The 14,296-nt window shown below is 33.4% G+C and overlaps 1 pseudogene across 1 annotated transcript; it reads left to right on the forward strand.

Moving 5' to 3' along the window:
* Positions 1-1,768: 1,768 nt before the first annotated feature.
* On the forward strand, positions 1,769-7,380 carry LOC143550227 (E3 ubiquitin-protein ligase At4g11680-like; annotated as a pseudogene). The gene is made up of 3 exons (XR_013138288.1): positions 1,769-2,392; positions 6,559-6,926; positions 7,183-7,380. The product of XR_013138288.1 is annotated as an E3 ubiquitin-protein ligase At4g11680-like (transcript).
* The last annotated feature ends 6,916 nt before the right edge of the window (positions 7,381-14,296 follow it).

The following is a 14,296-nucleotide window of genomic DNA, read 5'->3' on the forward strand; positions in this document are numbered from 1 at the left end:
ATATACATCCCCGCTACATCATCACCTGTAAACACCATGGATACCACCATAGTTAATCATTATCTTTGGTCGATCACCAACGTCATCACCATCGTTCACTGCCAACGATTTTACAAGAAAATGGTTGCATCATTTTGCAATGTTGATCCACCGCCTTTCACCTTCATCGTCGATGGTTTGAACAACCTACAACCGTCATCGATTCAATCGCAAACCACCACTGACCCACAACCATATATGACCTAAAACGACCTAATATGTGAACCATCAACATTGATTCATATTTGAGACCGCCGCCACCATCTCTTAACCGCTTGCACACAAATTTATGATTTGTGAATCTCCATCATCTCCAGCTACATTCACCCACCACCCGCACTTGAAATGTCGTTGGTCACCCCTGAACACGATACCTCCCCTACCCCTCTTTTTCTTTGATTTTCAACAGCATTGTTTGATTTTATGAAATCCCCATGAAAATAAATGGTTTCAGGTGTTCAATTTTGTGCTAGGATTATGATGTAGTGATGGTTTTACGAACACACACATAGAGAGATAATGATGGTAGGGTGGGCTGTGAGGTGGCGGTCCACAAAATTTAGGGCGGTGGAGAGAGAGAGAGAGAGAGAGATGAACAAATGAACGAACACGAACGTCCAAACAAACATATCTTGTTTATGTTCGTTTGTTAAAAAAATGAAAATGTTCATGTTTGTTTGTCAATGTTTTAATTGAATGGTTGAACACAACCGAACGACCACAAGTTAAAAGTAAACGTGAATACCAAATGAGAGAGAGAGAACCATAGATGTGTAAGGAAGATATGCGTGCTTTCCTGTTTAGTTTTTTTTTTTATTGTTTTATTAAACTAAAAGAACAGCCACTATATTTATATATATAGTTCCCATAAATTTTTGATTAATTTTACATCTTTTGTTATTACAGAAATAGCCTTTAATAGAGTATATATGAGGAGACTTAACTGAAAAATTTAACATCAGTTAGTTTAAAAGATAAAAATCAAACAAATATACAAATAAAGGATATAAAGGGAAAGATATTTTAAAAAATGGCAAATTCCATAATTTAGATAATTCCAAATTTTAATTCAAAAGTACTTTAAAAACCTTCAAAAATATACATATGCGGTTCTAACTTCTAATTAATTTTGGTTATGGCATCAAAATCTTGGGATTTTCTTAGGTCTAATCCCAACCAACCAACAAAAACGATTTCCCAACAACCGATAATAAACTCCAAACATCTGTCAAAAGCTGACCCACACAAATCTGGTGGCTTAATTAGGTGACCCGACCCGTTTTACCACCAACAACTGTTACAGTAGTCATGGTGTTTGCATTTGTTGGTTTGGTAAGTCACAATCTGACTATGAGTGTGTGAGATTAACTCAAAGTTTAACGTCAAAAATCAAAATCAAAAACTTTCTTAAACCATACCCTAATTCGATTCTAATCCAAAATAAGATTCCTTAGTTTGCATTGCAAGCAGCTTTTATTTGCTTAATAAACACAACTTAACAGCAACCAAATTAGGCCAACAGTCGCTACAAACTTGCTATATATCATATCTTCTTCTTTATCATTGTCTTGCAATCAAAGCAAAGCAGTTGCAATTCTTGGCCACCATCTCCAACCTTCCTCTCTTTCTTTCCCTTATATTATTTCATATCATCCGTCCAAAACATAGCCCATATTATCGCGGTTTTAAGGTTTTATGAGGTTTTGATCATACCCATGTGAACTTGATCAAGAAAAACTTGTTATTTAAGTTTCTTGAGAGCAAAGTTTCATGATATAGGTTAGTTTGAAGGTATATAACTATATATTGATACAAGGGCCTATATTGTTACTTTAGTCGCAATGAATACACGATATTTGTTTACACCAGAGTCGCTATGCAACTCTAGTGTAGCGGTTTCATTTTCCTTGATTCCAACTGCAAGTGGAGAAGAGGGGACTGTTGAGGACGTGGGCCCACGGAATCGGGCTATTTCTCGGGCCCAGACCACTGCCAGTGTCCCCTCTTCTTTCTTGGTAAGGATGGCAATCCGGATATCAAGAGCTAGATGGTATTCTTTTGCAAGAAGGGTGTTTCATTACCAAAATGCTTCAAGGTCGGATATTGGGTCAAACCCATTTAATGCAGGTTCTTGGATGGTTATGGAATTCATGGGTTTGGTTTTTCAAATTGTCATGATAACATATACGCTATCGGTTTCTAAAGAGGAGAAGCCGGTTTGGCCCATGAGAACATGGGCTTCCGGTTATGGAACCGGGTGTGTGCATAATCTTGGTTTGTTGTTTTGGCGGTATCGGGTTTTTTGTTGGACCCAAGTTGGCGTAGAACATCCTATTAACATCGAAGAGTCGAGGTAACCTTCCTTTATAAAAAGTACGCCAAATCCTATGATTACTGAAAAATATAATGCTTTTTTTCTTGAAATAGTTAAATACATGCAAGTGAAAATTGAGAATAAACTATACGAGGATTTATATATTAAAAGTAATAGGAAATGCATTCGATGTTCACAGTTTCACACCAATAGGTATTTGGAGGACATGCTATAAATCTAACATGGTACTACTTTTTGATGAATTAAAACGATTATATTTTCTTGTTCATACTATTTAAAATTAAAAAAAGAAAAAAAATTTATTTTCATTGTTTATGAACGTTTGTAGAAAACTGCAATAAAATAAAAATATATGAATAAATAATTTGATGATTTTTATGTAAATAACCTAAGCATGTGTATGTTTTAACAAATATTTAATGTTTTGAAATTATTTTCCATGGAAAAATTGATGATTAGTAAATATGATTGAAACAAGTTGAATATCACATGATTAAATAGAGGGAAAATCCTCAAAATAGCTTCTTTCTGAGAGAGTTTCTAAAATAACAAATTTTTCCTCAAAATTTTTTACAATTTGGACTGTCAAGACGTATTGTAAAAAAATAAAAATAAAAATAAAGAGGGAGCAGGCTAAATTTTGAAAGAAAGTCAGGTAGGAGACGAGATTTGGGGAAATATTGAAGGTAAAGTCCAAATTTTTTGCAATCTTGAAGCAAAAGTTCAGATTTTTGCAAAATTTTTTTTTTCAAAAAACTGTCTTGAGAAACTGTTTTTTTATGTTTCCTGCATTTCCCGTCCATATTTTCAAATTCTTGAAAAAATATATTTTTTACAATTATACCCTTGAACCACCACCACCACCACCTTGAATCACCACCATCACCGACGCCGTTGGCCCCACCCCATCACCACCACCGTCACTACCACCATAGCCGCCTCCACCACCTAGGAGCAAGACACTGCAACAAGGTCACTATTGCTTCGAAGGAAGGGTAGAGCAAAAAAACAAATATTCTTGGAAGTCTGCTGGTCACCCATCAATGTGGAGACGAATTGCTGATGAGAAAAACCAATCTTGCAAACTGTATATTCCATGTACATGCAAATCCATGTGTGGAAAAGAATGCTCCTGTTTGGATAATGCTACTTGCTGTGAGAAATATTGTGGGTATGTTGATGTTAAGCAATCCATAGGTTTAGTGCCGTTACAGAAGGAAACTTTAGGCTATGGTGGTAGTGATGGTGGTGGTGATGGGGTGGGGCCGACGGCGTCGGTGATGGTGGTGGTTTAAGGTGGTGGTGGTTCACGGGTATAATTGTAAAAAATATATTTTTCTAAGAATTTGAAAATATGGACGGGAAAGGTAGGAAACATAAAAAAACAGTCTCTCAAGACGGTGTTTTGAAAAAAAAAGGTTTTGGAAAAATCTGAATTTTTGTTCCAAGATTACAAAAAATTTGGACTTTACCTTCATTATTTACATAAATCTCATCTCCTACTTGACTTTCTTTCGAAATTTGGCCTGCTCCCTCTTTAGTTTTATCTTTTCCCAATGCGTCTTGATAGTCCAAATTCTAAACAAATTTGAGAAAAAAAAGGCTATTTTAAGAAAACTCTCTCTAAAAGTGACTATTTTGAGAATTTTCACTTAAATAAATATCGTATCATATTGAAAAGCTTATGACATTTAATGGATTAGATCACTAGAATACTAGAAGAATTAAGTTAATCAGTCCACTAGTAATCCACCTAAATAATGGTCCATAACCAAAAGCATTAGCCCAATTTCAGTTCTAGTTCCATTTGTGAAGCCCGTATTTTTCCCAAACATGTTAAATTGTAGGGTTACACTTGAAAAAGTTGTATTAATGTAAAAGCAAAATTTAATGATATCTTTTCATAATAATAAATTTCTGGAAATCAAAAATTTCTCACACCATAATTTAATCGGTTTATTGTAGGGATGTTCAAAAACCTTGTGGCTCGAAGCTCGGGCTCGTTGCTTATTCGTTAAAAGCTAGAATAAAACTAGCTATAAAAAGTTGATTTGAAACATCATGAGCTGATTTGGATCATTTTTGTAACCGAGCCAAAATCGACTCTGGCTTGGCTCGAGTCACGGCTCGGTTCGTTGGCTCGATTTTAAACTCGTTTAACTTCAAAATTGAGCCAGAGCCTAGCTAAGTTGCCTCGTTTAATTTCGAGCCCGAGCTCGAAACCACCCTGGCTCGACTCGGGCTTGAATCATGAACAGCTCTAGTTCATTGTATGTTAAATTATATTAGGAGTTGATTTGGTACTTTAATAATTTTATAAAAAGACTACATTTAAATCAGTCCGAGTTATAATGTGTTTGGTTATATCTCTTAATGACTCATGGAGTCACTTAATGGTTAAGTTTCAAAGATGCTGAATGATTCATATGTTACCTCTTAATCAATCATACATCTTATTAATTTAATATAAGATTGTCAAACAACCCTAACTAGTTTGTTGAAACAAAAAACAACTATTGAATTGAAATAATATATATACACACACACACACACTAGATTTTATCCCCCGTATTACGGGGATTGTTTTACATTATTCGTTTTTAATATTTATATATGTATATTTGGATTTTAATTTTATTTATTGTAAGAAAGTTAATAATTAATATGCTCGAGGTTTGATGATAAAATGGTTTCACAAATAAATAATATGTTATAATCCGGTTTTAAAGTTATATGGGTTTGGTGATACCCATTACCCGTTTATTTTCTTTATTATAAAATTATTTTTTAATTATAAATAATATCTTTTTTTTTAAATAAAATAGGATATTAATATTTAGTATATCCCTATTTTATAGGATTTTCATATCAAATATTTTATGGGATTAATTTTTAATATAATGAGATGTTATAACCCATTTAAGAGCTATATGGGTTTGGTGAGACCTTTACCCGTGAATTCGTGTCAAATGCGTGAGAAACCTTCATTTACAAATAAAGCAATCTGATGGCTTGAGAGAATGGTTGTTTTACATTTTTCGTTTTTTAATATTTATTTTTTGGATTTTAATTTTCTTTATTGTAAGAAAGTTAATAATATACTTAGGGTTTGATGATGAAAGAGTTTCATAACTAAATGACATGTTATAACCATTTAAAAGCTATCTGGATTTGGTTACCCATGACTCGCTTATGTTTTTTACTATAAAATTGTTTATTAATTATAAATAATATCTTTTTTTTAAATTGGATATTAAATTTTAGTATATCCCTATTTTATATGATTTTCATATCAAATAATTGGTAAGATTAATTTTTAATTTAATGAGATGTTATAACCCGTTTAAGAGCTATCTGGTTTTGGTAAGACCCAGTTAAATCAATGAGAGACCTCTATTTAAATATCAAGCAATCTGGTAGCTTACATAAAATGGAGAAGCGACCACATCACGACACATAGGATTTTAGGATTTTCGTTTATATATATATATATATATATATATATGGGGGTATTAACAAATTAAGTCGATTTTATTTTTAAGTAAATATAAATTCTAATGCAAGGTTGAGGCAAACCGACAAACTTCTTTCATCCTAGTAAGTTATACTTTTGTCCCCTCTTTTAACTTTGAGAATTTAATTAATACTTTATAATTTTCTTTCATTTTTCCTTATATATATTTCTTTTAGTTTCAAATATAAACCAACTTTTTCTCATAATTTTTAAATAACCATAATTTTTCACATGTTAATATTTTTAAGAAATTGCATCATAGAAATTAACAATGTTGTAAAAGTCGTTAGGCGGTACTAGGCGGTCGACTGTGGAGTTGCGAGTACTCGGGAGTAGTCGGGGATTACTCGGAAAATACATAAGGAGTACTCGGCCGAGACGGGGAGTACTCGATCTAGGCGGGAGTAATCGGGGAGTACTCGGCCGCCTACTCGGGAGTTTTACAACATTGGAAATTAATGAACATTTTGATCTCTTTAATTCGAGTATGATATTGCTTTAGTTATTTCAACTCAAACACATTATGTGATTGCTAGGGTCGTCTATGTTCCCTACCACATCACGCGACACTTTTCTAGTAAATTTAAAATGGACGATTAAGAAAACTTGAACTATATATTATGGTAATCAAGTATCAAAACTTAACTATAACTTTTTTACTTATCTAAAGGAACTTGCAAACAATGAATAAAATGTCGAACATTTATGGAGCTCTTCTTTGCAATATGGTTCGTGATGGGGAACGTTTGGGTGTTTGATTCCCGATTTGGAACCTTTAGACGAGCTCCAAAACTCGACGTGCTTTGCATCTCTCTACTCGCTTGGAACGCGATCACCTACTCGTTTCCATTCATATTGTTTCTATTCCTATGCTGTTTCGTGCCACTTATTAGCAACCTGCTTGGCTACAACATGAACGCTGGCTCGACCAACCGCGGTGCATCCGAAGAGCAAATCTTAAAGCTACCCACATGGAAATATAAAGAAACTGAATCTGATATAGAACACGGAAAAGCCATCACGGATACCTCAATCACTGTAAGTTCATTACATCACGATTTCGAGATTCGAGTATCCATTTGTGTTTCTTGATTTTTGGTTAGGTTATGAGTTGAAACCGAGCCTATAACTAATGTTTTCTTACACACAATATGAAAGTTCGTATTAACGTCGGTTCAGCCGGTACAATTATTAGCATATAACTTACTATAACTGAATCATACAAATTGGTTATAAGATAAATCATAACCGTGTCATTGGTTTTCTAATTAGGATACTTATTTTTTACGTACAGGAATGTTGTATATGTTTAGCAAAATACAAGGAGAAGGAAGATATGAGACAATTGGGATGTTCACATACATTCCATATGAAATGTGTAGATCAATGGCTCAAGATAGTATCATGTTGTCCCCTTTGTAAGCAAGAATTGGAACGATGACATTCGGATATGGATATAGATATGGGGATTGATCGATATAACATGACATATTAAAGAATACATATGCTTGCACTAAAACAAAACATTATAAATTTGTACAGACATATATTTACTTGGTTACTAGAGTGAGAATCGGTTTTAAAAAATTTGTATGCACCGGTACTCAAATGTTTGAATTTATTGTTTTTATTTGTTCTTTTATGTTATTGTGTAACATTTTCTTAGAATCATGTTATTTAAAGGTGTTGAGGAGTTATGTGATGGCCAATAATAGTCAACAGTTACTTAAACTGGTTACTTCAAAATTCAGGGGTTAGTTCTGACAATATGCTAAAGCTGTAAAGTTAGTTATGGTTTTATCACATCTTGTGATCTTGAAGGGTAAAAAGTGTCAAGATACAGTGAAGTTCGTTAACAACTACTGTGGATTGTTATAAGCTTTGAGAATTAGGGTTTGCGGTTAATTTTTTATTCTCTTGTTTCTTGATCAAGGTTTTATCACATCATGTGATCTTGAAGGGTAAAAAGTGTCAAGATACGGTGAAGTTCGTTAACCGCTACTGTGGATTGTTATAAGCTTTGAGAATTAGGGTTTGCGGTTAAATTTTATTTTTCTTGTTTCTCGATCAAATATGTTCATTCTTATTTCAACAGATTTGTTTTCATTTGTATTGAAGAAATCCTAAAAATTTTATTAGAAATTCGTTTGTGTTGTTCTTGATTATGTTATTAAATAAACATATGTTCTTTGTGTTTGGTGTAATATCAATTGTCTTTCTGCTTAATTGATAACAAGTCATACAATAGCCACGTTGCTCTTGATTCATAAAGACAGTGGTTGATATGCTTGGTTTTACACATTTATATACCGCGTTTGTTAATACACTTTTATCTCAGTTTTACGTCTATTTCACTTGATTTTGGGTACTTAGTGCGTTTATTGTCTAATCCAAGGGAAATTAACTTACTGGTGTCGAGATACAGTCAAGTCAGTTCTGGTTTTATCACATCTTGTGATCTTGAAGGGTAAAAAGTGTCAAGATACAGTCAAGTTCGTTACAACTATTGTGGGTTGTTATAAGCTTTGAGAATTAGGATTTGCATTTAATTTTTATTCTTATTTGTGACATAGTTATTTCTCTTTTTTCTTAGCTACAGCTACATAGATAATCAATATTTTTATGAATAAATATTAGCAAGACCCCGGCTTTTTTGTATGAATGGAACATTTTGATATAAATCTCTATCTCAAAAAATGTCTAACAGAAATATCCAGAAATCTAAATAGAGAAATAACATAACTAACAGAAATCACACGAATAAAGAAATTCTAAATAAATAAATTCTATTTGACTCTGCCTCTTCAAGTGACTCAATAAGATAGACTTACTAATTCCAACTTCCCAAAACTTCCCAAAGATTCAATCCATAAAGAATCATTACAAATCTTTATACTTGAAAAAGTTTCTTACTTCTATATCATGATTTGAGCCAAGTTTTACAGTAAAGACTCCATTTGATTATCATAATAAAGATCATTTTTTCTTTTCGAATGGAATTCTCAATGATGTAAAGCAAATAATCTAAATAGATTGAACAATGAAAATAAATATAATTGTTAAATATTTAAAATGAAAATAAATATAATTGTTAAATATTTAAATTTTCATTTTTTAAGTAAGTATGAAAATCCTTTTTCACAAAAATAGAAAGACTTTTTGTCACTGAAATAGGATAACAATACATACCTGATAACAATACATACCTATAGGCTAAGCACTTCCTCTTTTATATGTATTTTTGCATATTTGAACCTGAGGTTAAGTAATCTTTCTACATTTCATCTTATCTTTATCAAAAGCAATGAGATGCTTAAATGGAATTCTTTTAGTTCTAATAAATCAGGAGGAATTTAATGACAGGACATGAATTTAAGTCCTGGATTTTAGAATTGAGAGAGATCAAGAATTCTCACTATTTCTTAGATTCCTGGACCCAATTCAATTCAGTGGGATCTTTCATTCACATTTTTTTCCACCAAGAACGTTTTATAAAACTTTTTGACTCCCGAATTTGGAGTATCCTACTTTCACACAATTCACAGGGTTCAACAAGCAATCGATATTTCACGATCAAGGGTGTAATACTTTTTGGAGTAGCGGTCCTTATATATCGTATTAACAATCGAAATATGGTCGAAAGAAAAAATCTCTATTTGATAGGGCTTCTTCCTATACCTATGAATTCCATTGGACCCAGAAATGATACATTGAAAGAATCCGTTGGGTCTTCCAATATCAATAGGTTGATTGTTTCGCTCCTGTATCTTCCAAAAGGAAAAAAGATCTATGAGAGTTCATCAAATATGTTCATTCTTCTTTCAACAGATTTGTTTTAATTTGTATTGAAGAAATCCTAAAAATTTATTATTAATTTGTTTGTATTGTGTTTGATTATGTGATTAAATAAGCACGAGTTTTTTGTGCTCAGTGTAATATCAATTGTTTTTCTGCTTAATTGATAACAAGTCATACCAGAACCTTGTTGCTCTTGATTCATGAAGACGGTGGTTGATATGCTCGGTATTACACATTTATATATCCTGTTTATTATACACTTTTATCTCAATTTTACGTCTATTTTACTCGATTTTGGGTGCTTAGTGCATTTATTCTCTAATCTAAGGGAAATTATCTTACTGGTGGAGTTCTGGTGAAAACCCAGGCATATGGACCATGCCATTGGACGGGAAAAGTGATAAAACTTGGTTTGAGACGAACCGTCTCATTTATTAGATGGTCCGTCACACTGATACACCACCGTCTCAAAATCAATTGTCACACCCCGTTAAGCGATTTACGAAAGCGTAAAACGGAATTGTAACAGATACAACTGGTATCAAATACATTGTTCATAAAGAAACATTACTAATTAATTTATAATATATTACATCGTTCTAACATATTTTAGAAACTAGGTGATACAATCAAAACTAGCTCTTCAACTACTTTACTTCTAACTCAAATGCTAATAGCATTGATCACAATCCAAACATGTAACACATAAGCAATCTACTCCACCTTTCTAATTACTTTAAAAGCATGTTTAAAAACAGGTCAATTACGAATAGTTGGTGAGTTTCATAAGTTTTAACGAAATCAGTTCTGCGTACCACACGGTCATAGTTGCATGTATGCGCGTATATAAAAATGTATTTACATTTGAATATATGTACAGCTATGTCTCTGTGTGTACATATGCATGCATGTAAGTTTATAATATAAATTCGAAATTACGATAAAATCATGATTGTTTTTTCGTACTACGTGTTTCCAATTTCCGTGTTTAATCAACCACTATGGCCCCCCTTCCGCCCACAACGGTTCTATATAAAATCAGCCACTGTGGCCCCCCTTCCGCCCACAACGGTTCCGCTCAACATCAACCACTTTGGCCCCCCCTTCCGCCCACAATGCTTCCGCGTGAAATCCAACATTACATTGTGTATACACAAATAATTAGTATTTTCTACACCACATTATTTCCTACGCCTATTCACATAGCATGTATATAGACACACACACACACAAATATATATACATTTATGCATATGTATAGTATTTATCGCGTATCACCAAACACTGTGGCCCCCCTTCCGCCCACAATATCCTTGTGGCCTCAACTGCTCACGTTATCCCCATGGCCGTTACAGACCACGTTATCCCCATGACCACGTTGTTTCCTAAATTAGTTATGTTTAACATTACACAGCGTATTTGTATAAACGTGTTGTCACGTGTAATTTCATTATGTTTTGGTATTCATACCATGTCCACTTAATTTGTAATTCAAGAATACTATTCACCATTCATTCACACGTAATCAATCGTTATGTTTATAGGGACTTTTTGTATGTAAATGTTCAGATAATTTATATCCTGAACTGTTTCCAAATAGATAACGTATATATATATATATATATATATATATATATATATATATATATATATATATATATATATATATATATTATATGCTTTTCACCCCAAAAAGTTCGTAAACAGTTTGATAAGAGGGGTCATGAAACTCACGGTTTTGTAGGCACTCAGTGCGAGGTCATATCGGGGTTCATTTCCCTTGCTATCTCTTAGTCACTATAGTCAATATTATAATAATATTAATATTTTAATATCATTATAATCTTCATACTAGACTGGGCTGTATATCTAGTCTTGGTATAGCTGTAACGCCCAGAAAGCGTCAGTAGGCTTAGATTGTGATGGTGTTCGATGTCGAATGTTTAAAATCGAACTTGGCTCATTTTTCCCGTTTCACCAGCTGGGCCAAGTTGCTCGTTTAAGAGTTTGGAAGACATTTATGGGGATGTAAGCATGGGTAAACATGTTGGTTGATAAAATGATTAAGTTATAAAGGAAGATCACAATGTAGGGGTCTTGATTCGCTATGAGGCTCGTTTTCGTTTATTTGGTTTGTTTTTGGAGAAAAACGCGCACAATCTATCCAAATTGTCCGGGTTTCTCACAAAAAGATCGTTTTTACATAATTAATCCGAAAATATGCTTCTTGATCGTTTTTAATGTTCTGATATTCCAACAGGTTCGTTAATCACGAACTTGCCGGTTTTCGTCAGAATTGAATTTGTTTAATTTTTAAATTAACATAATTAATTATCCGTTAAACATTAGATCATGAAAATTTATACACTTATTAAATAAAATATATATATTTTTATAAAAATATTTCTGGAATTATTTACTAATTTATAAATTTATAAAGAACCATTTTATTAGCTATATTTAGCCCGAAAATCCTTCGTTTATACCAAATGATTTCCGAAAAATCTGCCAAAATTCCCGAGTGACCAAAACACTTCCCAAAATAACCTGTTGCAATTCCAGAAGCTAAAAATCTTTCCAAATATCATTTTCAAGCAAAAAACGACTATGAAAATCCGAATAAACGCAAATGCACAAAACCTACCTAGGATTTTCCAAATGACCCCAAATTCAATATGTTATCATAATATATCAAATCTGAGTTCCCCATAAAATTTCATAATTTTCCAGCATTTTAAGTATTTTTCCCAAATAAACGCTCCAAATCGGTAATAAATTCGCCAAATATTCTCGGATGGTCAAAAAACTACCAAATTTGGATAGGGACTCAATGATATGGTCCCTGATATCCGTGCATAACAATATCAACATCACAAACTTAACCTAAACGGCCTGTAATCGAACCTTTCGGTATTACCTTTGCGGTTTTCGCCTGTTTTCACTCTTTTAATCCAATTTCCGGGTTCTCGTGCTTCTATATAAGCTAAGTACAGGTCCTATATCACAAACCAAGCATGTATCATCACGAGACCAGCCATGAAGTTAGGGTTCCGGTTAGGGTGCTAAACCGAACTTTTGAACCGTAAAACTTCGTTTAAACCCTCTAATCCGTGTTTATGGCCAAAACGAGTACGATTCTGATTCCTAACTTTGTGTAGGATCAAAACATGTTTTTGGATAGTTTTTATGGTTTTTACATGGTTAGGAATGATTTTTGATAATCAAACTATGTTTATATGTAATTAGAAAAGATTAAACAAGGTTTAGATGATTGATTTAAGCATGTTACCTTAGGTTTCTTAAGTTCTTTGATGGAGAGAAGGAGGGTTTTTCCAGAAATATGATGAATATTTTGTCCAAAATATCTTATACATATAATAAGAAAAAAAGAAACCTTGGGGGGGGGGGGGTTACCCCATTGCGGCCGCCACTATGGGGTCCCGCTTGGGGCCCCCTTTTGACCATTCCTGCCTCGTTTTGCATGCAGTTCATGAAATCTCGAGTCAATTTTATTTCTTGTTTGGTTTTTGGCGCATAAAATATATCGGGTATGACAAACAGTACGAAAACGAGTGTTTTTCGGCCAATAACTTGCAAAATTAGAAAAACATAGTATTTGTTTGTAAAAATCAAAAATATTTTCATGGATCGCTTAAAACATCCCCAACAAGTGTTTGGTAAATCTTTTTCGGCTTAATGGATGATACAATGCATGTTTCGGAACTATCTCTCGCGTTTAAATCCATAGCGGGTAGTTAAACGAGCATGTTTTCGCTTAACTAGTTTGCTATTGTACTAAGGCCTTAATATCAATATGTTGGCTTATAATAGATATATATCACTTATAGATGGCCCCTCGGGATATCCGGGTCATAACCAGCTGTTCGATTATTCGTTTGTTCAATCCGCAATAAGCGGCTAAACGCTTATTCGAGTTTGTAAGTACTAAGGTGTATCCGGTTTTGTCACGATTGTCACATCAATCAAGCCGTCTCAAGTAGATCAGCCATTATATGGACCGTCTCACCAGGAGACGGTCTATCTCAACATCCTTGTACCTAGAATTTTGTGTCGGTTTGACCATCGATGAGAAGATTATACGGACCGTCTAATATATGAGACGGCCTGTCCCATCACCGATGGGAAACCCTATTTTGCACACTATACATATTTTATATAACGTTTCAGCCGTGATAAAATAACTTTTTACTAATGAAAAGACTTGGGTGGCTGTCTAGGAGTACTTTGAAGAAGGAGAAGCTTTTGGTTCAGTTGTAGAGCTTTCGGTTCAAGAATCAAGAAGATTAATGAGTCTCTTGAGGTTTATATCGGTTTTTATCTTCAAAACTGTTTGTAACCAGATCATGAATGATTTAAAACTATTATATCTTCTGTTTACTTCAGTGTTTTGACTATGATCAACTAAACTCGCTAGAACTACCGATGTTTGGTGTTTAACGTATGAATTAACAGGTTTTTTTTGGTGGTTAAAGATTGTTTGATTGTTTTACTATTGTCAAGTTCTTTATTTGAAATATTATCTCGTATATACATGCTGTCATTGTTGAGTTTAAGTTGCATGAGCCCCTAGTTACTGATTAAAGCTTGAA

The sequence above is a fragment of the Bidens hawaiensis genome, unplaced genomic scaffold (assembly GCF_021521415.1).
Source record: "Bidens hawaiensis isolate Kalapana, Puna unplaced genomic scaffold, B.hawaiensis_p1.1 tig00015976_1, whole genome shotgun sequence".
In the NCBI taxonomy this organism is placed as follows: domain Eukaryota; kingdom Viridiplantae; phylum Streptophyta; class Magnoliopsida; order Asterales; family Asteraceae; genus Bidens; species Bidens hawaiensis.